Here is a 24,256-nt window from a genome sequence, read left to right as displayed (position 1 = left end):
TCCTCCTGGGAATGATTCTGTGTATACTTCTCAGATATCTACAAACAAAAGGTCTTCTACTCATTTCCAGAATAGCCTTTGACCCACTTGAATGAATTTATTTAACACTTAGTACTTTAACCCAAATCTAGAGAGCTAAAGTGTTTGGAGATAAACTAAAAACCAATGAACATGTAACGCATATGGAACTTCCTTCTGGATCTCATCTGCTCAGAGCTGACACTTGAAAGGTCATGTTGAAAATTTGCTGCCATCTAGTGTTTAAACTTCAGCTTACCAGTGAAGTAATTTGAGTTAAATGGCCTTTGAACAATTTGGTAGCACTCTCAATTAGTGCTTACTCTCTGTGTGTCACTATCACTTCCTGTTCCTTTTACAACACACAGGCTGTATCCCAATTCAGGGTCTGCAGCCTTAACGGCCCACAAGGGCCGCGTACTCAAAGACCACTAAGGCCGGAAGTGCGAGGCTTGTGAAATGGGACGGTCTAGACTCCGTTACACTGCCCAGGTTGCCTAGCAACCATGACACTAACAGCTGGACACGTTTGACACAGCTTTGTTTGACAGAAATGAAGGAGAAAATCTTTTGTTCATTTGTTTGTTTGTTTCTACATGAGCTTTGATTTGATAAGTATCTGAGGCTGAGACCACATGACTGTGAAATCATGATTATTGGGCTTCACTTCTGTACTGAACAGTCATTTAAGATTAGCTAGTAAATGACAATTAGCTAATGTTGTTCATGAGACTAAAGTCATCTCACTTTGGTAATGTAAATATAATATGGCCAATATTAAAGTTATAATTTCAATCATTATTAGTTATTACAGCAGTGAATGAACTCTGTTTCAAATACTGAGCTTCAGTAAAGATTCAAGCTGCATTTATTTATATTATTTATATTTCCTGTCACCTTAAATCTTCACTCAAAGACAGGTTTCTTTGACAATGTATATACAGTGGGGCAAAAAAGTATTTAGTCAGCCACCGATTGTGCAAGTTCCCCCACTTAAAATGATGACAGAGGTCAGTAATTTGCACCAGAGGTACACTTCAACTGTGAGAGACAGAATGTGAAAAACAAATCCATGAATTCACACAGTAGGATTTGTAAAGAATTTATGTTTTGTATCACATACAAAACACACAGCATCCATGTGTTCCATCAACAAACACTGTGCTAAACCAGTTTGACCAGGATACTGACTCACACACACACACCTGTTTTCCACCAACACAAAACTGGTGAGGATTTGATGAATAATCAGAATATCAAATAATTATTTTAAGGTAACAATCTCATAAAGGAAATTTAATTCATAAGTAAAAGAAATTCCTATACACTGACCTTTTCGCCGTGAACAGTAACAGTAATCAGTAACTCATCAACTGCTCTGAGCAGCCACATTTCCCACATGGTCATATGAGCCTTCAAAGTTTCCCAGAATGCACTGCTTTAACCTGGACTTGTTATTAAAAATGTGAAACTTTGATAAAGGTTTTGTCTGTAGATTGTGACAGTTGGAGTGGATGCTGTAAAATATATTAATTTGGTTGTAACTCTTTTGCACAACTTAAATTAAGTATGTATTTAGCCTTAATGATTTGATAGCTTAATATTTGATGACGTAAAGAAAGAAAGAATCAAAGTCCTTTTTTTTTTTTTGCATTCATGTTGATCATCCACAACACAAATTGGTGTTTTTTAGCCATGATAATTTCATAATTTATAATTTGATAATGTAATGAGGGAATCATTGGTAAGTGTAAGTGGGGTTTTTTTTCATGTTATTTGAATATGCGATTATTCCTGCTGGATTAATTATGAATGATTTGGTTTTGTTTTACTTTTTAAAGGTAACATATATTTTGAACAATTGAGGTTTTTTTCATTTGTATGGTGTGTAAAGGATTACAAAAAGCCTGAAAAGTTTGACTTGGGGCCTTGGGTCCTGGTTTGTGTGTTGCCGGGGTTGTGGGCGGGTGGGTGCATGGGGGCCCATCCCTGGCGCAGGGTGCCGCCGGTGCGTCGAGTCGCCTGGGGGGCTCTTCAACTGGTGGGGGAGATTGTCACACCTTGCAGGAGCTTTCCTCTCCTCAGGAACTCTCTGCAGGAGGGGGAGATACAGGAGAGGTGGAGGAAGATCTCAGCCTGGGCGTCCATTGTCTCATGTAGTCTGGAAGATGAATGAATGGTGGGGTGGGTGCAGTTTTCTCTGTAGTGGGGTTGGGTGGACTGTCCCGGGCTCTGTGGGGCCGGGGGGCGCTGCTGCGCTGGGCCCCGGTCTGGATGGGCCTGGGCCCCCTTTCCCTGGCGGGTCGCGGAGTATGGGAGTGCCTACTGGGGTCAGCGGGGGAGCTGGTCCCAGGGAGGGGTCACCTGCCCCTCCCTTCCTTCACTCCCCATCTTCAGCTGCCTCCCTCCTCCCGCTCCACCACAACCACCCACACATGCAGGGCTTTGGAGTAGGGGTATGTCACCAGGGTGCAGAGGAGGCTACCCCCCCCCTCTGTCCCCTTCTGGCTGTCTCTGCCTCAATTTTATCCCACAACTTAGACATTCACATTACTCACACTCTCATTACACATACATATAGGATCTTGGGGTTGGGCACGATACACGGAGTCCAAATTACCCCTGGCGTCGTTGCCCACCTCTCAATTTTGAATACACGTAGACATTGAGGGCTAGCAGGAGGGACTATGCGCTTACCTGCTGCTCTCTGGCAGGTAGCTCCATGCCCTCCTGGGTTTTAATTGCACCTTAGAACACACATGCATTAACACTACAATGAGCGGGTGGAGGGAGGTTTGGAGTCTTCTCTCACCCCTGTTCTCTGCGGCCTGCTGGAGCGGGGGGGCTAGGAGGAGTTGGCCGTCCGACTGCGGTCTGGAGTGTGGGGCCTCCCTGCTGCTGCGGAGTCGGGGCGGTCTGCCTCTCCCCACCGCAGGGAAAAGGGTAACACCACCTGGGTCTGGGTGCAGTTCCCCCCTCCAGGGGCAAGGGTACCTAGACCCGGTTCGTAGAGTACGCTTGGGGAGTGTGATCGTGTGTACAGTGTCTCTTTATGTCTGTCTCCACGTTGGTTGAGTGTGGAGTAAGTGCTTATGAGAGCATGAGGGTGGGAATGGATGTTTGTGTCTGTGTGTGCCTGTATGTCTGTGTCTATATGTCAGGTTGGGTATCAGACGCCACCTCTCGGGGGACATCTCAGGCCCTCCAAGGTTTGGAGGCCTATCTCCACCCACCACCACTTCCCCTGCCAGTGACGGACTCCCTCAGGTGTCGGTGCGTTGGTGGTTCTTTGTGTCTGGGGGTGGGCGTCCGGGTACACACCGGCTCACTCCTTGGCAGTCGCTTATCGGGGCCTGGAACCTGGGGCTCGCTCGGGCCACTTCGGAAGTGGGGTGCCCCCGGCCTCTCGGCCTGGGGCTCGGTCACTCAGGCACAGCTGGCTGCCGGCGGAGCTCACGGGCGCGTCACTGCAACTCCCCCTGGCTTCTGCTCTGCGGCTGCTGAGTGAGCCCTCACCTGGGACTCTCCTCAGCTCTTACTGGGACAGTGGCGCGGCTGCCCCTCTGTTGGTCTTCCTTGGTCTCTTGTGTTCTGGGGGCCTCTGGATGGCTGCAGTTTTGATCTCCTCCATACCTGCTTCATACCCTGGAGGACGGGGCTGTGGCTCCCCACACTCCCTAGCAGATCGTTACATGGAGAAACCTTTGGAATGCAAGCATGCTGATCCACACAGGTATGCACACAGGTGTACACACGGGTATTCACAGACGCGGACTACAGCTTTCTTGGCTGATGCCTCAAAGCACATTGTGCGCTGTCTATCTTGCGTGCTGCACAATATCGTTTATTATTTAGTATCTACTGATATCTACTGCTAGCTAGTTAATTGTGATGGTGCCTTTTTTTTTTATTCTGTTGCTCTTTGTTGTTTGCTTTCTCTTCTGTTTTTTTTTCTCCATACAGGTGACCCAGGTGTTTTGTTTTTTTTTGGGGGGGGTTTTTTGTTTTGTTTTTTTCTTCCCCCCCCCCCCCCCCCCCCCCCCCTTCTCACCGTCTCTTCTCCCCTTTGGTTTTCTTTCTCTCCCTCTCTTTCTTTCATTCTTTCTCCCTGTCCTATCCCACAGTCATGTCTGTCCCGTTTGTAGCAACCAAAAATAAAATAAATTCATAATTATAATAAAGGTCAATCAAATGGACCAATATGGCAAGGCCATGATGATCCACTTGGTAAAATAAATCCGCTTGGCATCTTTCTTGGCCTTAAGACAACAATTCTGATGGCTAAAGATCCAAACGGGACACAAAAAAAAAAAAAAAAAAAAATGAAAACTTTGAGTCCTATCTAAACACATTGTATATAACATTTTACAACATGTTTAGAGACATGTGAGCTTTGAAGTTAATTCATTGGACCAAGTTGATCTCAATTCACAGACAGACAACTTCCCACTACACAGAGTGTGTTGAGAGATTGTCTCTACATACATGTATCTGTTTTACTCAAATGTGTTGACTTTCCATTACTTTGTAAATGTATTTGTTTGTCAAATATTCAAGAAAGCACTTTGGTAAACCATTTTGTTTTTAAAGTACTCTATAAATAAAGTTGGACTGGAAATATATATGTATGAAGCTAGAGAAGACAGGAATGTTGTCACGGCGGGTGAGGAGAGCCGTGTGAAAATAATAAATGAGGATCCAATCGCAGGCAGTAGTGGAGAAGTGAAGGTGGTTTATTGAACACAAAAATAAATATGGACAAACAGCAAATGGAGCACGAACTAAACTAGACTGGAAACAACTAAACTAAAGAGCACAAACCTGGACAAGAACGAGCAGAGGAGATGAACAGCAGGGAGAACACACGGGTGAGACATGGTGGATACACAGACAGACCAGCAACTACAATGACAGAGGACACGACTTAAATACACAGAGAAACACAGGGGAATTACACACAGGTGGTGGACACAGCTGGGAATAATCAACAAGACGAGACAGAGGTAAAACTGAACACACTCACATGAGACGCAGACCTTCACAATAAAACAGGAACAAGAAACCATCACACTAAGACGCAGACTCGACATAGAGAGAGAGACAGAAAATGACACATGGAACTAAACTAAACCTGCAAAAACATGACAACTCAAAATACTGGGTCAAACTGACCCAGAACCGTGACAGTACCCCCCATCCAAGGGCTGGCTCCTGACAGCCCAAAACAAAAAAGTACAAAGCACCAGGCCAGGGTGGGCGGAGGGGGTCCAGGATGGAGGGACAGAGACCAAACAAAAAACAAGGAGCACTAGAGTCCAAAAACGCAGGAAAGCACATCAAGAAACAAAACGAAACCAGAGCTCAACATGAGACCACGAAAAGTTCAGGGGGCCGACCGTGCACACGGCAACGGCGGCGGTGCAGGCAAAACCAATCAGGAGGCCGACCACTTGGAAGGCAGTGGCGGCCACTGAGCAGGTCTGGAGATGCCAGCAGCGGCGACGAACTCTTTCCGGAGGCCGTCCCCGAAGGCCATGATACCAAGAAAACGGCTGGCAGAGGCGAGGCGGAACAGGTCGAGCTGGCTCTGACGGCGGTGTGGCAACCGCAGGACCAGGCGAGGCCAGACCAGACGAAGACGAAGGCGGAGCTGAGGCCAGACCAGATGAAGGCGGAGCTGAGGCCGGACCAGGCATGGATGAAGACACAGAGGCTGCGGAACCTGATGGCAGCGGGACGGCTGCGGAACCTGACAGTGGTGATGCTGCTGGAGGTGATGTGGATGCAGGCAACGGTGTAGAAGTCACAGGGGATGATTCAACAGGTGGTGGCTGAACAAACCTCCCCGGATCGTCAGCAGACATGAGGATGTGCTTGCTGGGTCCTCCAGGACCCCCAGCAGACGAGACGTGGTGCTGGGTGGACTCCTCGGACCTATCAGCTGACTTGGCTTGAAGCTGGACGGGAGACTCGGGCCCTCCAGCAGACGTGGCATGAGGCTGGAAGGGCGACTCGGGCCCTCCAGCAGACGTGGCATGAGGCTGGATGGGCTCCTCGGGCCCTCCAGCAGACGTGGCATTAGGTTGGATGGGCTCCTCGGGCCCTCCAGCAGACGTGGCATGAGGCTGGACGGGCTCCTCGGGCCCTCCAGCTGACAACACTTGAGGCTGGATGGGCGACTCGGGCCCTCCAGCTGACGAGGCAGGACGCTGGCTGGGTTCACCTGAACCCCCAGTTAATGAAACTTGAGGCTGGCTGGGTTCTCCCGAACCCCCAGCAGATGAAACAGTAGGCTGGACGGGCTCCTCGGGCCCTCCAGCTGATGAAACGGTAGGCTGGACGGGCTCCTCGGGCCCTCCAGCTAGAGCAGACACTGAAGCAGCAGGTACGGAGACCTGCCAGTGTGGACACTGGCTGGGACTGAGCAGCACAGTGGCTAGACTCAGGCAGCCACAGTGGGATGCAGTCCTCAGAGGGCTGAAAGTTTTCCCCAATACACTCAGCAGAGGACGGAGGCGGACGGATGAACTCACTTGAACTCTCAAGGGGTGCTGAGAGCTGAGACTGTTCTGGTGAGCTCTCCGGTGAGGCTGCTGGCGCTGGCGTCTTGACCTCTAGGGGTCCAGAGTTGGCTGGTGACTGACACCCAGTCTCTGGGGAGGCCCTAGAGGGAGCAACTGTCTCTGACATGGCCAGCTTAAAAGAACCAGCAGATGTTGTGGTGAAGTGTTTTCACTGCTTAGAACGAGACAGTGAGGATGGTGGCTGAATGAACGAGTGGGTAGACTGCTGATCTGGTGGCAACTGAGCTACAGGTGGCGAAGTTGTAACAGGTGGTGGAGTGGCTGGCTGAACTGAGGGCAGCTGGGCTGCTGGCTGAACTGAGGGCGGCTGGCTGAACTGAGGGCAGCTGGGCGCCTGGCTGAACTGAGGGCAGCTGGCTGAACTGAGGGCAGCTGGCTGAAATGAGGGCAGCTGGCTGAAATGAGGGCAGCTAGCTGAACTGGGGGCAGCTAGCTGGGCAGCTGGCTGAATTGAGGGCAGCTGGCTTAACTGAGGGCAGCTAGCTGGGCAGCTGGCTGAATTGAGGGCAGCTGGCTTAACTGAGGGCAGCTAGCTGGGCAGCTGGCTGAACTGAGGGCAGCTGGCTAGGCAGCTGGCTGAACTGAGGGCAGTTGGCTGGGCAGTTGGCTTGGCAGCTGGCTGAACTGAGGGCAGCTAGCTGGGCAGCTGGCTGAACTGAGGGCAGCTAGCTGGGCTGCTGGCTGAACTGAGGGCAGCTGGGCTGTTGGCTGAACCGTTAACTGAATTGCAGACCCAACGTTAAACTGTGGTGAAAGTGTGGATGGGAGAACATGATAAGGAAAAACTGTTTCGGTGAGGTTTACAACTTCCCCTGAATGACTCAGTGCAGGTGAAAAAGGGTCCCAAACATTTTCATTGTCTAAATTCATAATACCAGGCTTGGAAACAGAATGGAAACAGTCATTAACACGGAGCGTGGGCTCAGGAGAAATAGTCTTGGAAGCAGTGGCCATGGGTGAGACAGAAAAATTATTGTTATCTTCAGAAGACACACAAAAAATAGATCCAGAAACAACAGTCACAGAGTCTGACGCAGCAGAAAAAGTGTCCCTTTCACTCACCACAGCCGATTGTTTACATGTCCCGACATCCGGCTGTGGGGTGCCACGCCGACGGCGCAAACGTCGCTTCTTTCTTGGAGACGGCTCCGACAGGCCGGGTAAACTTTCGTGCGTCATAACTAAAGGACTGTAGTTATGATGACCATAACTTATGGTCGTCCTACAGTCCAACCTACCAAACGTCACTCTAACGCGACTTCCTTGATATTGAGAGATATTGAAAGTGTGGCGTTTGAACGAGTGGCCGAAAAACAAATGTTTCAGCTTTATTTAAACCTCAAAGTTAACCCTACGTAGGCAGTTTTAAAACTCTAGTTGTGTTATTCACTGAAAATACCAACAGACTCAGACTTTTAGAACAAACTAAGAGTCAGATCAGCAGAAACAAAAACACGGAAATGTCTGCTGTAACTGCGTCGCTCTGCTCCACTTTGCTGTTTGTCGATGTCTTCGTGTTGGTCTCTGCAGGTGAGGTTTATAAACCAAACAGTGTTTCCCTCTGAGATAAAGAGGAACAAACATCAGTCTGGTTTACATGTTACTTCCCAAACAATTCGTTTTATATTGAATCAGACAATCATATTGTCTGATTGTGTGACGGCATCACGAGGTCTGGTGGTGTCTGTGGATTTACCCACTTGGTCAGTGGTGCTGTTTGCACCACAGAGACAAAGAAGTGTAAGATGTTCGTCACTGTGATGTGTTGTAGCTTCAGGAGTCAGATTACAGCCAGGGGCAGATCCACAGAGGTGGCAGGTGCCAGCCTAAAATGATCTTTTGGCACCCCAAGTGCCACCGTAGTTTTGTATCTATATTGTTTTTATTAAAATAAGCTAGCATCAACACTTTGAATCCAGCTACTATTAACACTGAATATAAATTTTAAAACTGAATATATATTTTATAGTGTTACTGAACTGAACCTGTTAAACACTCAGACCTGCTTTAGATTTCACCGCTTTAGTAATGACGCACTTATTTATGATCGTCCTACAGCGCAGGGTAACAAACGTCAATCTAATGCGACTTCCTTAAGAGATCGAAAGTGTGGCGTTTGAACGAGTGGCTGAAAAACTAATGTTTCAGCTTTATTTAAACCTCAAAGTTAACCTCATGTAGGCAGTTTTAAAACTCTAGTTGTGTTATTCACTGAAAATACCAACAGACTCAGACTTTTAGAACAAACTAAAAGTCAGATCAGCAGAAACAAAAACACGGAAATGTCTGCTGTAACTGCGTCGATCTGCTCGACTTTTCTGTTTGTCGATGTCTTCATGTTGGTCTCTGTGTATTAACCAAACAGTGTTACCCTCTGGAATAAAATAAAGAGGAATAAACATCACTCTGGTTTACATGGTACTTCCCAAAAAATTAGTTTCAGTTTGCTTGTGTGTGTAACGGCATCTCGAGATGTGGTGGTTTCTGTGTGGATTCACCCGCTTGGTGAGCGGTGTTGTTCCCAGCACAGAGACAAAGAAGTGTAATGTGTGTGTCAGTGTGATGTGTTGTAGTGTCAGGAGTCAGTATGCAGCTACAAAGCTTTTTGTTCAGTGTATACAAACAGCTGTAGCTACATAAAGGCAGCATGCAGAGACTCACAGTGTCTTATAATGAGAGGCTGCTTTCTCTCACACATTATGGTCATTTATTATCAGCACATGTTGTTGAAGTCAACAGTTGTACTTTAACCTTTAACCTCTCTGCTCTGTGTTGTTTCCACTTTCAGACCAGAAAACCATCACAGCTGAGTCTGGACAACTCGTCAATCTGACATGTCGAGTCCCAAACAACAACATCATAGTTGTAAAGTGGACATATATGACCTTCCAAAAAGAATATGTGCTTTTGTACCGGGATGGCCAGTTTGATCCAGAAAACCAGCATCCATCTTTTAAGAACCGGGTGGATCTGCGGGACAGACAGATGAAGGATGGAGACGTGTCTTTGATTCTGAAGAATGTGACGATTAATGACACTGGAACATATGAGTGTCGTGTCTTCCTGGGAGTCAGACAACCGTTGAAGGTCATCAGCATCATCTACCTTCATGTTGTTCCTCCAGGTGAGTGAGTAGAGTTGAGTGTGTGTGTGATCAGAGGTGAAGCTGCTTCCTGCTTGTTGATGTTTGTTTCTAAAGATGTTGTTGATGAGACTTTGTAGAAAGCAGCTGGTCTGAGTGATGTGATCAGAGTGCAGTAGATAATGTCTGACAGCAGTTTGAAGAGGAAATGGATTCTGTTCTGTTCTTCACTCATCACCTACCTGACAGCTGACACCTCACACCTGTTCCTCACCTGCAGGTCAGACAGGAGGAGACACAGAAGACGGAGGGAAGGAAGAAGGAGAGGAGGAAATATCTGTTGGACTGATCGTTATCCTGTGCATTTCTGTTGTTGTTCTTGTTGCTGTTGGTTTTTTGATCTACAGAAAATATGAACAACGACAGTGTCGGGAATTATTCCAGCCTCCCAGTGAAATGCAGCAGCTTTGAGCTTCTTACATGGTGATGCTTGGTAAGAGAAGCAACAAAGGCAGGAGTAAATCTGACTGAAGAACCTAAAACAATAACATCTACAAAACCAAAAGAGTTGATTCAATTAAAACATTTTTTCACAGCAGAGACAATGTTAAATAAAAAGCTAACTGTCTCTCAATAGGATAAAAAAGACATTTATTATTTTACTACTACTATTATTATTATTATTATTATTATTATTATTATTATTATTAGTAGTAGTAGTAGTAGTAGTAGTAGTAGTAGTAGTAGTAGTAGTATCAGGAAGAAATGACAAGGATCAGTTAATCAATCCATAATGGGAAACTACAATTATTAAAACTTGTAGGTTATTTTAACTGTAATATCACAATGCAACAATCTGATGGAGTTCGGGATCTATTTAACAACTATAATTTTAAATCTTTTGGTAATAAAACCAAAGATTTAAAATTTAAAAATTATTTCTGTAACACTAAGATGTTTCCTGTGATCTGTGAAGCTTTTTGAAATTTACATTCTGTTTTCTGGCTGTCAGTTTAAATATTTCAAGAGCTGGTCACATTTTTGTTATTCATTTTTACTCTTTTTGAATGTTTTTACTTATAAATTCTTTTTAGCCTTATTGTTGTCTTAACTGAGTCTATTCATGTGTTTTTGTGGCTGTAAATGTTTTTTTCTCTGTGACGGCCAGTGGGCTGGCCTTGTGTTTTGCTTTTTCTGTTACCTGTTTCTTGCAGGTAGGTGGAGCTGACCCAATTATAGATGCAGCACACCTGAGAAGGCCAGTCCCAGTGTATATAAAGACACCTTGACGGAAGCAGCTGTGTTGCTCTGGCTCTCTCCATCATTTGGAAGTTTCAGTTATGGCTGTTATGTCCTTTAAGTTGTGTTTACGTTGCTTTACCTTATTTTCATTAAATATGTCTTACAGCCTTTAAAAACCTGTGTGTGGTCTCCCACTTGCTTGTCATTTCCTCTGAGCCGGGTTGTCTCTTTTCTCTCTTTCTCTATTAAAGCAGTTGATGCAGATTTGATCTCAGCTGCAGTCAGTTTCAGTTTTTTTGATCTACAGAAAATGTAAACAAGAACAGAGTAAAGATTCATACCAGCCGCCAGCTGAACAGCAACCTGTTTGAAATGTCCCAGAGATTCTTACATGATGATGCTGGAAAAGGAAAATCAGGAGAAGATCTGACTGGAAAAACTAAAACAATAGCATATATTCCAAGAAATTTCACAGGATGGACAATGGTTTGATAAGTAAGCCAATGTTAGGCTTAAATAACAGAAGAGGTGAACGTCAATTCCTCCATGATACACACCGTGCCTCAAGTAAGAGAAAACAAAAACATTATAAAATAAGGAAGAACACAAGTCATGGTCCAGGAACATCAAATCTGTGAGTCCAACAGACACAGAGGATGGAGGAGAGAGGGAGGATGGATCTGTTGGATTGAAAGTTGGTCTGAGTGTGTCTGCTGGGTTTCTTTTTGCTGCTGTTGTTGGTTTTATGATCTACTGGCATACACGACAAAAACAGAATTTTAACTAACATCCTGATGTTTGAAATGTCTCAGAGCTTCTCACATGGTGACGCTGGGTGAGAGAAACCTACATTATTAGTCTCACTGAAGAAACCTAAACACCAGATTACAAGTAAAAACAAAAAACAAAAAAAACACAAGAATTGCTTTATACCAAAAAGATTTCACAGCAGAGACAATGTTAAATAAAAGCTAAGAGTCCCTCAAGAAAGAGGGGGGGAAACATATAGTATCAAACAACTATTAAAAATTATTATTACGAAAAATAGGAGTAACAGACAAAAGTGGACGAAAGAGAGGCAAACTTGGCTCCACAAGTATAATTATAACGTAACATATATTATATCGATATAAAGGATATTGTCACATCTTATATCTCGTATAAAATATATAAAAATATATTTTTAAAAAACTCGATATATCACCCAGCCCTATTCTCAAGCATCTGTTGGAAAGTCCCAAGAAATTAGTCTGGTCAAGCAAGAATTAGTCTTTCTAATTAACACCAAGCTGAAAAGGTTCCAAAAAAAATACTGCCGACTGGAATATAATGAACTAAAGTTAAAGCCAACATCTTTCCCTATATATTTTGTATTGTGTGTGTAATTTAATTGAATAATGTGTATAGATGGCCCATAATATTTTAGAAATGTGCAAATGATAATAAAAACAGCAAAATTTTATGTTTGTCTGAAATGTGTTTATTTATTTTCTGTAGATGTACCACTATTGTTATCTGAAATTTGCTGACGTACCATGGGTGGCAGCCCCAATCAGAGTTTGGAGGAACAGACACATTTATTTAAGGTTTAGAGTTCACTCATTTATAGAAATCCTCAATCTACAATCACTGGACCAGATTCTACATATACCATGCACACACACACATTACAACACATGTGATAATAACATTTCAGCTTTTTACAAAATCCCAACATGCTCACCTATCAGACCTTCATTTTTTGGGGTCGTACGTTCAGTGAAGTTAAAGACAACGCTGCCTAAATCCAAATTCACACCACATCGCCTGCAGTGTGAACGTAGCATAAGATTCATGTGTGAAAGTGTTCCTGCTGCTTTAAGTCTTGGCTCACATCAACTTTATCTGCTTTGAAGAAAACTCAAGTGTGTCTGGGTTCACCACAACTCATGTTTTCCATCAGACATCTTAGTGAAACCCACAGAAGCACACGAGAAGATCAAGTGAGACCAAAGCCACCTTCGGCAGATATAACACCACATTTTGTGGTGGTTTAATAGCCCTCCACCACAGGGAGCTTTAACACAATCAGATGTGTCTGTGATGTATTTATTGTCAGTTTTCTTTTAGAAACAGTTTCATCAGTATGCAGAAACTCCAACACACTGTACATGAAGACCGTTTATTAATGGAGTTTCCCTCATATCACCAAATCTTGATATAAGATAAGAGATAAGATAAGACAGAACTTTATTAATCCCTCAGGTGGGTTCCTCTGGGAAATTCGACATGCATCTATTAAAATAAGAGTTAGAATAGATTATAACAAAGTCAAAGTCTCTTTGCAAAGTTGTATCCTGTGGTTTTTTCCCCTTCAAGCAAACTTGTTGTTAAACATTTTATAAAACAGGGTTAAATTTTCACATCATATTTTATAATGAACAATGATCCATCATGTAGATACAGAAAAAGCTGAGTGCAGCTGTACCTGAAAATTATTTTGTCCATTAAATGAGTTACAATCAAATCAGCTCTGCTGTCAACAGACAAACTTCACAGAAACTAAGATTCATGTGTGAAATCGTTCCTGCTGTCTGTGGCTCACATGAACTTTATCTGCTTTGAAGAAAACTGAAGTGTTTTGGGTTCATCACAACAACTCAGGTTGTCCATCAGACATCTTTGTGAAACAAACAGAAGATCAAGTGAGACCAAAGTTTATTGAAACTGCAGAGAAACCAGATCACTGCTGTGAAGACGACAGCACTTAGAAACAAAATACAAATAACAGTAAAGTTACTGAACACATGGAAACACGACACAATCAATAACTTTAGTCAATCCAGCTTCATCAGAGATTATTGGAAATTATCCAGTTTAATGTCTCATTGTACTCTGAAATGAAAGCACAGTACAAATAAGCAATTGGAGTTAAAAAAGAAATCAGAATCAATTTAAAGACAAATGTATTCTCAACTTCTCAAAGTAGCCACCTTTGGCAGATATAACAGCTGAACACAGTCATGGTGTTCTTTCTACAATGTTTGACACTTGTAGGTTGCTTTGCTTTCACTCTTTGGTGCAGTTCATCCCAAACCAGCTTGATGGGGTTTAAGTCTGGAGACCGTGCTGGCCACTCCATATTTTCAAGCTTACCAGAGGGTACTGCATGGCGCTGCAGAATGCTGTGTAACCATTCTTTCGCCTACTCGATGGCGTACACAGATCCTGCGTGATGAACCGAAGATTTCAGATTATAATTCATCAGACTACAAGACCTACATCTAAGTGTTATGATGGTCTGTCTCTCCTCCATTGTTAATTACTTTTTCTCACCATTTTCTGTAGCAACAAGGACAATGCTGTTCCCCTGATGCTCACGTGGCCATGGTACACCAGTGTTCCAGCACTGCTTTTATGCAGACAGAGGGGGCTGTGGGTAATCCAGAAACATTGGACCACCTGTAAGAATTTATTATAATTATTGAGGTTAATTGAAATGATTCATCTTAAAGTAAAAGTACAAGGAAGCAACCGAAATGGCAAAATAAACACGGAGAAAAAGACAGACATACACACATTTTATTAGTCATTTAAGTTTTATTTATATTAAGATTATATTTTCTTTTCAGCTACTAAAAATAAACATCAGTGTCAGTCTCCATTCTGTCAAGCTGACAAACAAAGCAGAATTAAAGTCAAGTCCTCAAACTCTCCTGGGGCCTGTTTGATAGGAGAGTGACCCCAAACACACTTCCAGTGTGTATAGTACCAGATCATAACAACAATTGCATCAGTGGGCTTTATAAGGCTATAATAAGGTAAAGACTACCATAATATCACCATGGTAACTTGTGCTGTGAACATAACCTATTCTGGAGCCGATTAGAAATCGGCAGGTATGAAATCACCACCTTGTGCTATCCTCGCCCACTTATCAACCAGTCAACATCCACTTCTAGCACCACGCAGTCAGGATTGTGGAGGACTGCATGGGGACACGTCTCACTTAAGTGACCCGACCCAACCTTGGATGGAGACATTTGCTCACACAGAAAGATGTAAGGCAAAAGAAGTGAGTATTATTAGGGTGACAGCTGCACATTAGAGCTCTGAAACTTTAAACACTTTCTGTCCCACAGCCTGACAAAGGAGACGTGGAAATCTCTGCAGTTTGTCCCAAAACGAAATTAAATCGATCGATTAAAAAGCTGTTTCTTGATCTTTCATCTGGATGACAACCTGCCCTACAGCACAAGTCACCATGGCGACTCACCCCAGTAAGAAGGGAACCACCTTCGTTCTACAGAAAACCCAGACCTGCATGTACACCCTTAGTCCTACAGAGCAAATCATGTCTTCTCCTCCATCATCAGTTATCAGGAGAGCAGACAGTCAAAGTCCAAGAATTCAAACAAACACAGAGATTCTACTTACAGAGCAGACACAGCACAGATGTTTCCTTCATCGTCCTTCTCACTCATTTGAGCTTTTTTTCATTTCTGTCACTGACACCAAGTAAAGCCCGCCCTCTTCCTCTGAGCACCTCCTCTGAGCACCTTTCTGTTGGTACAAAAACAGTATATATATATATATATATATATATATATATATATATATATATATATATATATATATATATATATATATATATATATATATATATTCCAGCTGCTGGAATAAGGTGCCTAAGAAATACAGCAAGCTGTCCATACCTGAGGCCTTGGAAACTGCCAAGCAAAGACTCACAGCCTTGGCCAGCCGCTTGAGGAGGTACACCAGAGAGATAGAAGGCAGGAGAATAAACCAGCTGTTCTCCACAGAACCAGCAAAGGTGTACTCTCAGTGGCAAGGGAACAATAAGAGAACAGCACCACCAAGGCTGGAGACGGAGCAATACTGGAAGAGCATATGGGAGAAGGATGCAACCCATAACGGCAATGCTCAGTGGCTAGTGGATCTGAGGGCAGACCACAGCGACCTCCCTGAACAGGGTCCAGTAACCATCACAGTGGCAGATATCCAAGAAAGGGTCTCCAGTATGAAGAGTTGGACAGCACCAGGGCCCGACATGGTTCACGCCTACTGGCTGAAGAAGCTGACTGCACTCCACGAGCGTCTGGCAGCACAAATGAACCAGCTGCTAGTTAACGAGAGACACCCGGAATGGCTAACTGAAGGCCGGACGGTCCTGATCCCCAAGGACCCCAAGAAGGGACCGGTCCCCTCCAACTACCGACCAATAACCTGCCTCAGTACTACATGGAAGCTCCTGTCAGGCATCATATCGGCTAAGATGAACAGGCACATGGGTCAATACATGAGCGGGACACAGAAAGGAATTGGCAAGAATACCAGAGGTGCAAAACACCAGCTACTGGTAGACAGAACAATCAGCCGAGACTGCAAGACCAGACTGACCAACCTGTGCACTGCCTGGATTGATTACAAGAAGGCCTATGACTCAATGCCCCACAGCTGGATACTGGAATGCCTAGAATTGTACAAGATCAATGGGACCCTAAGAGCCTTCATCAGGAACTCAATGGGGATGTGGCGTACAACACTAGAGGCCAACTCCAAGCCCATAGCACAAGTTACCATCAAGTGCGGGATCTACCAAGGAGATGCTCTGTCCCCACTGCTGTTCTGCATAGGCCTGAACCCCCTCAGTGAGATCATTAACAAGACTGGCTACGGATACCGACTACGGAACGGAGCAGTTGTCAGCCACCTCCTGTACATGGATGACATCAAGCTGTATGCCAAGAGTGAACGAGACATCGATTCACTGATCCACACTACCAGGCTATACAGCAATGACATTGGAATGTCGTTTGGACTGGAGAAGTGTAGTCGGATGGTAACAAAGAGAGGGAAGGTAGTCAGAACTGAGGGGATTGAACTACCAGAAGGCAACATTGCAGACATAGAGGACAGTTACAAGTACTTGGGGATCCCGCAGGCAAATGGGAACCATGAAGAGGCCGCTAGAAAGGCTGCAACCACCAAGTACCTGCAGAGGGTCAGGCAAGTCCTGAGGAGTCAGCTGAATGGTAAGAACAAGATCCGGGCCATCAACACATACGCCCTGCCCGTGATCAGGTACCCTGCTGGGGTAATAAGCTGGCCAAAGGAGGAGATAGAAGCCACTGACATAAAGACAAGAAAGCTCCTTACCATGCATGGAGGGTTTCACCCCAAGTCCAGCACCCTGAGGCTGTACGCTAAGCGGAAGGAAGGGGGCCGGGGACTGGTGAGTGTCAGCACCACAGTCCAGGATGAGACAAGGAACATCCAAGAATACATTGGGAAGATGGCCCCAACTGACCGAGTGCTCAGTGAATACCTCAGGCAGCAGAAACCCAAGAAAGAGGATGGAGACGAGGAACCATCATGGAAGGACAGGCCCCTGCACGGTATGTACCACCGGCAGATAGAGGAGGTGGCTGATATCCAGAAATCCTACCAGTGGCTGGACAAAGCTGGACTGAAAGACAGCACAGAGGCACTAATCATGGCAGCACAAGAACAAGCTCTGAGCACAAGATCCATAGAGGCTGGGGTCTATCACACCAGGCAAGACCCCAGGTGCAGGCTGTGTAAAGATGCCCCAGAGACAATCCAGCACATAACAGCAGGGTGCAAGATGCTAGCAGGCAAGGCATACATGGAACGCCATAACCAAGTGGCCGGCATAGTGTACAGGAACATCTGTGCCGAGTATAACCTAGAAGTCCCGAGGTCAAAATGGGAGATGCCCCCAAGGGTGGTGGAGAATGACCGAGCTAAGATCCTGTGGGACTTCCAGATACAGACGGACAAAATGGTGGTGGCTAACCAACCGGACATAGTGGTGGTAGACAAACAGAAGAAGACGGCCGTAGTGATCGATGTAGCGGTTCCGAATGACAGCAATATCAGGAAGAAGGAACATGAGAAGCTGGAGAAATACCAAGGGCTCAGAGAAGAGCTCGAGAGGATGTGGAGGGTGAAGGTAACGGTGGTCCCCGTGGTAATCGGAGCACTAGGTGCGGTGACTCCCAAGCTAGGCGAGTGGCTCCAGCAGATCCCGGGAACAACATCGGAGATCTCTGTCCAGAAGAGCGCAGTCCTGGGAACAGCTAAGATACTGCGCAGGACCCTCAAGCTCCCAGGCCTCTGGTAGAGGACCCGAGCTTGAAGGATAAACCGCCCGCAGGGGCGTGCTGGGTGTGTTTTATATATATATATATATATATATATATATATATATATATATATATATATATATATATATATATATATATATATATTTAACAGGTTTTCATTTGAATTAAAACCTAGGAGAAGTGAAATGAGTATTTATTTATTTTCTGTAGATGTACCACTATTGTTATCTGAAATTTGCTGACGTACCATGGGTGGCAGCCCCAATCAGAGTTTGGAGGAACAGACACATTTATTTAAGATTTAGAGTTCACTCATTTATAGAAATCCTCAGTCTACAATCACTGGACCAGATTCTACATATACCATGCGCACACACACACGCATTACAACACATGTGATAATAACATTTCAGCTTTTTACAAAATCCCAACATGCTCACCTATCAGACCTTCATTTTTGGGGTTGTGCGTTCAGTGAAGTTAAAGACAACACTGCCTAAATCCAAACATTTTTTGCTTTGCTTAGTCATTCAAAAATGCTACTGCCAACAAACTGCTCTATGAAACAGTTGTTAAAAAAATTGAATAGCTTACTTCAAAAGGTTTACAAGCATTTTGCACAGATGACTGGTCAGGAAGTTTATTTTCATTGTATTGTAAACTAATATGGTAAATATTTGCAGAGCTGATGGATGGATGGGGAATTCAGTTCATGAGGAACATGTATTCATCATAAAATGCACAAAATTAAACCATGACTGAAACATATGATGGAATTCATACTTGCTGAGGTGTCGGATGTTTTTTGTAACCATCAATAATTCAGCACAAAGCACATGCAAAACATGTTTTCACATCTTCCTGATTTCCCCATGAATTTGTTTGAGTGTTTGTGTGTCTAAGTCATTCACTGTTCTTCCGTTTGAGCCATGTTGCTGTATAATGGGAAGCCAAATATGCTCCCACTTGCACCCTCCCTATTCTCTGATGTGGCAAAACGTTCTTGAGGGTAGATTTCGATATAAAATCCAAAAATAACTTCTGTAGCTATAAGATATTAATTCTAATTGAGATCAGTTTAAGTTTTTTTTTTAAGTTCCCTTTAATTGTTTCAAAATAAAAGCATTGTTAAGAAATGAAGACTGAGAAATTTGACAATTTAATATTTAAAACAATGCAGGAAGTGCTGAGATGTGCATACTCATTGTGATACAACAAGTTTCACTTTTATGATCATCATTAAAACTGAATTAATCAGTGTTTACGTTCACATTCAATTTGATGTTCTGCTTGTATCCATGTTAGTGTTTAAAGTCCAACATCTCCCTCTAGTGGCCACGTATAAACATGTGTGAGGATGGTGTTAATGTAAAATGTGAATCATAGTGTTCCAGTCAGTCATCAGTGTGTCTCTGCACAGCTGTAATTAAAATGTGTTCAGAGGGCCTCAGTGTCTGGATGGTTCCAGTTCAGCTCCATAACAGGTTTGATTCCTGTGTTTCAGCTCATATCTGCCTCTCTCACTGAGGGGGACGTCCACTACATGGACATGGATTTGTTCATCAACCAAACTACAGATCACTGAGAGCAGAGGACTTTTGAACTTTCTTTGTTTTATTTATTTATTTATTTTACTTTGTTTTCATTTGGTTAACCAACGAATATTTTATTTTAAAGTATTTTGGGAAAACAGACAAAAAGTTGCAACTCATATTTTATGAAAAAGCTTCGATGATGATGTCTCTTTAGTAATTAGAAAAAGTGAGTCCCCCAACCTCTGTGTTTGAACCAATAGAAAGCTGGTGCTCAGAGGAAGAGGGCGGGCTTTACTTGGTGTCAGTGACAGAAATGAAAAAAAAGCTCAAATGAGTGAGAAGGACGATGAAGGAAACATCTGTGCTGTGTCTGCTCTGTAAGTAGAATCTCTGTGTTTGTTTGAATTCTTGTACTTTGACTGTCTGCTCTCCTGATAACTGATGATGGAGGAGAAGACATGAAAAACAAATCAGGCTGAATTCAAGTTCAAACACCACGAGGACCAACTGCAGGTCTGAACTGACTCTTTATCTTTGCTCAGGAGTCGAGGAAACACTATAGAGGATATCCTTTGTATACTTGCTGTAAACATTATAACCAAGGTAAAAGTTCCTCCAAGACAGTATAAAAACATTTTTAAAATTTTAAAATTAGACCTAAAAGGTGTCAGAGAAGTGCTGTGGTTAGTGACTGTGTGATGCATGCAGAGTGTGGACTCAGCAGACTGACTGAAGACACAGCTTTATTGGTTGATCTGATATCCTCGTGTTGGTGTTGTTCCCAGATCATCATACTAAATGTTGTTCCAGGATCAACATTGCAAGTGACCAATCAGAATGTTGTGACGTCATACTTTTGCGACTTCGGGAAAAACCGGCGTAAAACAAAAAACTGTACTTAAGCTGCGTGAAACCGCCTCTGTCCGCCGATCAACAGACCCTAACCCTAACCGTAACCCTTTAATAAACAGTAAGCAGAATTGATATTGTCCTTGCAACATTGGAATTTCATAAATGCACGAATGGCTTGGCGCGCAAAGGTAATAACGTCACAACAATGTGATTGGTCACTTGCAATGTTGAACCTGGAACAACATTTTCATGATGGTCTGGGAACAACACCAACACGAGGATATCAGATCATCCAGCTTTATTAGGTGGAAACTGTCAAATTTAAACAAAATATAAGGCAGACTGACTGAAAAAAAAACAAACAAACATGGATTAACTGATAGACAGGAGAGCACACAGCATGAAGCAGATCAGGATAGGGACTGATTAAAAATCAGGGGTTAAATATACACATGAGACATGTTTGGTTAACTGGGGAAGGTATGGATGATGATGATGATGATTATGATACTTCCAACAGCAGCTTCACACACCTTTTGGTGTTTTGTTGATCAAACTTTATTGAAACATTGATTTGTCTATGTTATGACCCAGCTCTGTTAGGGAATCAAAGGAGTTAAAAAGTTTTGTTACAAAACACTAAAGAATAATACAGGCATCTACTACAAATAAATAACCAATGCAAAAACAACTTGCTTGCTTAAAGCCTGTAGAAATCAAAACTAGCCTCACAGGTTGTAACACAACTAACATTACTCAAGAGAATATCACAATTTAGGCTCACAGAGAGAAGACTGCAGAGACTCACATACTGCACACTCAGTTCTAAACAGCAGCGCCTGAATCAATGCTCTTCATTGCATTGTAAAGACACGGGTGTGTCAAATCAGCCATTGATTGGTCCCTTTTTCTGGAGGTGCAAACCACAGGTTCCCAGTCAGCCAATCGTCTGTGGGTGTTGCCACACTTGAATTTGCTTGAAGGCAGGCTGGCTCCCTTCTTCCAAGGCCAAGGGCTGTAACAGACTACTGCCATGTCCTAATTCAGGGCTGCATCCTTTGGGGGGCGCATTTGAAGACCGATTACGTCACAGTGACGCGACAAAGGCTGTCCAAATTCGAGGGCTGCTTCAAATGCAGCCGACTTCATGGACCAGCCTATCCCAGAATTCAAGCAGCCCAGCCAATTCCAGTCTCCAACAATGACAGCAGCTACTTAGTTTTAATATTACTCTTATTTCTCTTTTCAACACTTTATTAATTGAAGTAGTATTTATAATATTTATAATATTTTTATAATAATATAAAAATACTTTTCAAATGTGGCAATGGCATAGGCAAAAGAGTTTGAAATATCACTCTTTCTGGGTCACAAAACAAACTTTTAACATATTTTCAGACAAGAATGCAGCTGTGTAAACTTCAAATATCTGCTCGGTTTATCAAGACATCACATATTTGCAAAAGTACTCTGACTTTTTCGGAGACGTCTTTACCCGCCAGCTTGATAGTCAAGGCTCACTAGAGCCGGTGAGAACACTCGACTCCCGGCACATCATTCTCATCCCCGCAGTCTTTCACTACTCAGGTTAAACATGATATATAAGCTACTTAGATAACTTACAAATGTTATTGTTTGGCTTTTTTCAGTGTTTTATTTGTTCCCGAGTAATTTGGCTGAGATTAAAGTTCTAGTTTTCACACAGCTGAATAAACGTCAAACAGAAAACATTTTAAACAGAAGTGTGAGATGCTGGAGAATATACTCCAGTGTCCTGTTATATTTTAGTGAGCAAGGAGCAGACAGCCGAGTTCATTAAACTCCACCAAGACAGTAGTGATGCATATCTAAAGGCTAGGCTGTCCCATTTCGAAGGACCTGGTCCATGTAGACCGCAAAGTCTGGGTCCCCCGAATTGGGACATATTAAACATCTGTTTTATGCCATTTCCTTTATTTTGTCTTCATTACCACAACTCCCAGATCCTAGTTCTCTCTATTTTCCTTATTTAAGCTTTTTTTTTCCTTCCAGTGTATCCAAATTGCGCGGTCATGGGGAGTTCTCTGATTTGAGGGGTTTCTCAGCAAAGAACTTTCAGCTTTAAAATTTGGCATTTTAAACAAAATAAAATTGAACTGAATTAAATTTAAGTCAATATTTGATGTAAGGATTAATCATTTATAAAGGAAAAAATTTTTTTAAATACACTCAACTGGCAGAGAGTGCTGTTGGAAGTTGTTCTTTATGTTCACCTCAAATCAACCTGAGTGTCATTTCTCTTTAGTTCTGATCTCACTGCTGAGCTGCACAACAAACCATGGTCAGTAACCTTCTTCTGTCACAGTTTAAACCTGAGAAATGCTCACTGATATGACCTGATTGGGTTCATGTTTGTCAACGCAAACTTCATGCGCTTCATATGTTAATATAACACCTCAAGGTGTTGCCACACTTGAAGCATCCACACTGACAAGGATGCATCCTGGGTGAGGTGTTCTGGGCATGTCCCACAGGGAAGAGGCCCGGGGCAGACCCAGGACACTGAAGAGATTGTATCTGTCAGCTGGCCCAGTGACACCTTGTGTTTCCCAAGATAAGCTGGAGGAGGTGGGTGGGGAGAGGGAGGTCTGGGCTTCTCTGCTTAGGCTGCTGCCTCTGCGACCCAGCCCTGGATACGCGGAAGAGGATGGATGGATAGACTTCATGTTTGCAGATGTAAAATCTCAGAAATAAAATAAATGAAGTCTAACAGATCATCATTTTTTTCATTTTAACCCTCACAGCTCGTCTGACTGTGAGTCCCAGCAGCTCTCAGTTCTTTAAAGGAGACTTTGTGTCTCTGAGCTGTGAGGAGGACGACAGCTCTGCTGGATGGACTCTGAGGAGAAACACAAGCAAACAACAGAGGAGTCAGTGTGGAACAGATGGGTGGGGAAAACCAGCTGGTTCTTCCTGTACCATCACTATGATGTCTCATGACAGTGGAGTTTACTGGTGTGAGTCCAGAGAGGGTCCCATCAGTAACATGGTTAAGCTGACAGTCACTGGTAAGCTGAGTGTGTGGAGTTAGTGTTGATGAAGCTGTGTGTAAATGGATGAAATGCTGTAGTTTGTCTCTGTGTTGAGGTGGATCAGTGATCCTGCAGAGTCCTGTCCTCCCTGTGATGGAGGGAGATGACGTCACTCTGCTCTGTAAAACAAAGACCACTCCCTCCAACCTCCCAGCTGCTTTCTATAAAGATGGCTCCCTCATCAGGAAGCAGCCTACAGGTCACATGACCATCCAGCATGTTTCCAGGTCTGATGAAGGCCTCTACAAGTGTGACATCAGCGGTCATGGAGAGTCTCCATCCAGCTGGATCACTGTCACAGGTGACACACTCACCTGTCTGTGTTTCTGCAGCTTTCAACATTCACAATGTGACGACAACTTAATGACTGTGTTTGCTTTGTTTCAGAAAAACACACCACCACACCTCCACCTACATCCACACCTCTACCTACATCCACTCCTCCTCCATCACTCTCTCCTCCTGTTCTCGCTGTGTTGTCATGTGTTGGATTAGTCTGTGTTGTGGTTCTACTGGTGTTACTGGTTCTGCTGGTGAGACGATGTGTTTATAGGAAACCTGAAGGTGAGACTCAGACTTCCTGATCTTTCACGTCTGAGTTTGTTTACTAGAATAAAGTTCACATTAATTATGATCACAGTAACTTTCTTGAATGTGATCTTTTTTTAGCTATTTAACTTATATTATTGTTTATTTTGGATCATTTCAACAGATCAAGAAGAAACTGAAGAAGATGAAATCA

The 24,256-nt window shown here is 43.7% G+C and overlaps 1 long non-coding RNA gene across 1 annotated transcript; it reads right to left on the bottom strand.

Annotated features, from left to right (window-relative positions):
- Positions 1-13,606: 13,606 nt before the first annotated feature.
- Positions 13,607-15,476, bottom strand: LOC112431094 (uncharacterized). The gene is made up of 3 exons (XR_013099280.1): positions 15,343-15,476; positions 14,242-14,367; positions 13,607-14,133 (listed from the first exon to the last, which is right to left on the bottom strand). It is a non-coding gene; the product is annotated as an uncharacterized LOC112431094 (long non-coding RNA).
- Positions 15,477-24,256: the final 8,780 nt, after the last annotated feature.

This window comes from Maylandia zebra, linkage group LG7 (assembly GCF_041146795.1).
Source record: "Maylandia zebra isolate NMK-2024a linkage group LG7, Mzebra_GT3a, whole genome shotgun sequence".
Classification (NCBI taxonomy): domain Eukaryota; kingdom Metazoa; phylum Chordata; class Actinopteri; order Cichliformes; family Cichlidae; genus Maylandia; species Maylandia zebra.
The sequence above is the reverse complement of the archived record's forward strand: the minus strand, read 5'-3'. Positions and strand labels throughout refer to the sequence as shown.